Below are 4,905 nucleotides of genomic sequence, written 5' to 3' on the forward strand. Positions count from 1 at the left end.
ATAGGCCCTCATGCCCCCCCCCCCCCCGCTGGAACCGCGCCTGTGATATGCCTGCTAATCGGGCTGCTAATTAATGTTAAGTACAATTGTGATGAAAAATAATTGTGACGGGTATGGCATTGCGTTAACCACAAAATATTTTTTAAAATTTGTAATTGCCATAATTTTATTTACAGTTTGTTGAAAACATGAAAATGATATTATCTTACAGAACAAATCACTGGCCGAGTATCCGACGGTAACGGAGTATCCCTATGACGTCAGAGCTAAATACAAGATAAAGACCTAGTTACCAAAGCAAATGGTGTATTAGTTATATCGCAAAGAAAGCAATTGTTTATATTGAAACTGTCACTCAGTTTAAATAAATAGCACACCTTGTGAAATTCATGTTTGTTCATTCATTTTTTTTTGACAATTCACAATACGAAATAATTTCTTTCTGACATTTTTTACTACAAAAGACTTTGAAATCAGTTACTTATCAGCCAATGGTATCTGTGCAATATTAGGAAATATTATTAGGGCCCGTAATTCCTGTGTTCGTTGCCTTACCTTCTTCCTTTTATCGAGCACATAGATAACTCATTTATCTTACTTTTAAAATTAGAAGTTTATAACTTACGTAAATATACAAAATTTAGATATTTAATTATTCTTTGATTGTTTTTATATATATTTTTTTTTATAACTTTTATGGACTGCGCCTTTATAGGGCGTATGGGAACAGGTCAAAACGGCTAAAAACCAAAACGGCAATAAGTCAAAACGGCAATGACCGAAACGGCTGAACCAACACTTTCAGACCAGAACGGCAATAAATAAAAACGGCAACAAACCAAAACGGCAACACTTCCTAAATGACTAAATGGCTAAATAAAATACTTCTAGGCTACTGGCCTAGAGAGTCTAAGCCGAGGGCGTAGAATAATCATTATAGTTGTTGTTATAAAAATGTATACTGTACATAAATGATTGCAGTTATACAATCGCCTAAAATTGCAGAGAAAAAAATATATTTAAAAAATGGAAGAAAAAGTATATGCACTTGTATTTACGACGTTGCCATATAATTATCAATAGAAAATGATCAATTATAAGTACGGTAACGTAGGCAACACAGTTAATAATTGAATCACCGAATCAACAATAGTTTGCTTAAAACGCCTTTTTTTAAATTAAAAGGTTATTGAAAGTAACGTTCCATGGGCGTTACCTTTAAACCCCCTCATGATTTCGCACCTGATTAATGAACTTTAAGGTGATATTAACTCGTATTTACCTAGGTTTGACGGTTTTATTTTAACTGCTGTCATTAATATAACAAAAAAAGTACAACTCAAAAAAAGATTAACAGACCATTCTGATTCAATATTTATTTTGGTATATCATCAGTTCAGTTTATTTCTAATCGTCAAAACATTGTACAAAACAGATAAAATTCGCACAAGGCAGGACAAAAAATATTACAATAAAAGATGATGCAAGGATGGTCAATGAAACTTTTCTTTAAAAAGTAAAACTTAATTCCAGTGTGGCACAACATAAAACCAATTATAACATGAAAATGTACAACCTGTCTCTTAATAAGAGACAGGGTATATATATATATATGGTGTGAAAAAGACCCAAGTTTTTAATTTGAGTAATGGTAGTCTAATTATTTTTTTGATGTATGTCTCGTTTCCATGCAAACTTGTGTCACTGTGTGCATGCTCCACTGCACATAGAATTTGTGGGCCTATATGCCTTAAGCCGGGTACTTACTAACTCCACACAAGAGTCGTCTGCCGAATGTGATGCTATGAAGAACGCCACACGACGCGCAATGGATCCTTTTTTAACAACGATCCATTCAGATTGCTACCGACAATGAGCAGAGGGCGTTGCGTCATCTATTGTTCACAGGGAGAGTAATTTGATTTGTCGTTCGAAGCAGTAAATGCCCGCCATTGTTCTTCCTTAAATAATCATAAAAGTTACAATTGTGCATGGGACCTCATTTATGCAAAATGTCTTTAATTGTTAATCAGTTTATTATTTATTATGTATGTATCATTTATTGCACAGGATTTACTGATTATTATCGAAAAAAAACTGTTCCAAAGGCATGTTTGCATACATTTTTATATCATTTGAAACATCTTACTTAAATCAATTATACTGTGTATGATAATGGTGATCAGGCATACAGATTTCAAGAAAAATACAAAAAGAGCGTGGTGTCCGTGTGCATTTTTGCATACGTTATTGTGACATAGTTTTATGTACTTATTAAAACTTTGATACAAACCAAAGTTGTTATTTATTTTATTTAAAACCAGTGTCAGTAAAATATTAGGTAAGCATGTGGTTAACATAAGCAAGAATTTAGTCCAATGAAACTGTTTATTATCTTGATACCTTCCGACGAGTAAAAATTAGTTGAGCCATTAGTACCTTGCAAATCAACCCAAAAACCCGGTAGTTTGTTGATTGTTCATTGGTAGCGTCCCTTCGCTGCCAAAAATAGTTTATTTGGAAGTTGCGTCCCCGGTGACCTGATATGTTATGTGGGTGTTTTATAGATTATTAAGAATGGTAATATCACCGAAAAAATAGATAAAATGACAGTTGAGTGACCAACAAAGACAACTGAAAACAATAGTTCGTCATTAGAAGTTATTTAGTATAACTTTATTCGGAAAATTTATCTCAAAATCGAGTTGCCGTCCCTGGCGTTATCAGTGACGTCGTATGGCTTGTGAGCGATTTTTACCAATTAACCCCTAAGTAAAAATTAGTTGAGCCATGTAGTACCTTTGCAAATCAATCCAGAAACCCGGTAGTTTGTTCAATGTTCATTGGTAGCGTCCCTTGCAAATTAACCCAGAAACCCGGTAGTTTGTTGATTGTTCATTGGTAGCGTCCCTTCATCACCGAAAAATAGATAAAATGACAGTTGAGTGACCAACAAAGACAACTGAAAACAATAGTTCGTCATTAGAAGTTATTTGGTATAACTTTATTCGGAAAATTAATCTCAAAATCGAGTTGCCGTCCCTGGTGTTATCAGTGACGTCGTATGAACTACTTGACCGATTTTTACCAATTAACCCCTAAGTAAATATTAGTTGAGCCATGTAGTACCTTGCAAATCAACCCAGAAACCCGGTAGTTTGTTGATTGTTCATTGGTAGCGTCCCTTCGCTGCCAAAAATTGTTTATTTGGCAGTTGCGTCCCCGGTGACCTGATATGTTATGTGGGTGTTTTATAGATTATTGAGAATGGTAATATCACCGAAAAAATAGATAAAATGACAGTTGAGTGACCAACAAAGACAACTGAAAACAATAGTTCGTCATTAGAAGTTATTTAGTATAACTTTATTCGGAAAATTAATCTCAAAATCGAGTTGCCGTCCCCAGCGTTATCAGTGACGTCGTATGATTTGTGAGCGATTTTTACCAATTAACCCCTAAGTAAAAATTAGTTGAGCAATGTAGTACCTTTGCAAATCAACCCAGAAACCCGGTAGTTTGTTGAATGTTCATTGGTAGCGTCCCTTCGCTGCCAAAAATAGTTTTTTTGGCAGTTGCGTCCCCGGTGACCTGACATGTTATGTGGGTGTTTTATAGATTATTGAGAATGGTAATATCACCGAAAAAAATAGATAAAATGACAGTTGAATGACCAACAAAGACAACTGAAAACAATAGTTCGTCATTAGAAGTTATTTAGTATAACTTTATTCGGAAAATTAATCTCAAAATCGAGTTGCCATCCCCGGCGTTGTCAGTGACGTCGTATGGTTTGTGTGCGATTTTTACCAATTAAACCCTAGGTAAAAATTAGTTGAGCCATGTAGTACCTTGCAAATCAACCCAGAAACCCGGTAGTTTGTTGATTGTTCATTGGTAGTTGAGCCTAAATATTAGTTGAGCCTAATATTAGTTAATTATTTAATTAATTAATTTAATAATTAATTATTAAATAATAATAAATTAATTAATTAATTAAATTAAATTAAATTAACTAATTAATTAACTAACTAACTAACTAACTAACTAACTAACTAACTAACTAACTAACTAACTAACTAATAATTAATTAATCAATCAATCAATCAATCAATCAATCAATCAATCAATCAATCAATCAATCAATCAATCAATCAATCAATCAATCAATCAATCAATCAATCAATCAATTAATTAATTAATTAATTAATTAATTAATTAATTAATTAATTAATTAATTAATTAATTAATTAAATAATCTAATTTATTAATTCGTCATGGATTAATAAAAAAAAACGGTGGCGCTTCAGTCTTGGAATTGATTTGCTCCTTTGCCGTTTTGGTAGTTGACATTGCCGTTTTGGTCTGTTGCCGTTTTGGTACTTACCATTGCCGTTTTGGTTTATTGCCGTTTTGTTTTTTTTAGCGTTTTGTCCAAAGTTTTAGTTTTGAGATAAAAACGATCGAGTTTTAATGTCGGGTAATAGGCCTATTGTAATTAGACATCGAAACGAGTTTAAGTGATACTTTGTATCAGATAGACAATAAAATAAGGTTAATTAGTTAATATATGATACAAATTTTGATAGTAATATGTCTATCATTAATACTGTAATTTAAACTAGCTACTGTATAATAATAATAATGTTATATTTATATAGCGCATATTGATATAAATTCTTATTAATAGGTCCATTGTATTACCATGGTATTAGTACGTATCTAATTCGAGCTCGCTGATTGGTTTGATGCCTGCCTGCTCCCAGGTCACCTTATTTACATGAACTTTCATTTTGCAAACATGGCGGCCTCCACGTCGCAAACACATTTTCATACATATTTCTGGCCTGCAGCAGCTGCTGTGACACTGTTCAAACTTCTTTTAATTCCAGCATAGTAAGTATA

The sequence above is a fragment of the Anneissia japonica genome, unplaced genomic scaffold (genome assembly GCF_011630105.1).
Source record: "Anneissia japonica isolate Jap-2015-1 unplaced genomic scaffold, ASM1163010v1 scaffold287936_len456577_cov159, whole genome shotgun sequence".
NCBI lineage: Eukaryota > Metazoa > Echinodermata > Crinoidea > Comatulida > Comatulidae > Anneissia > Anneissia japonica.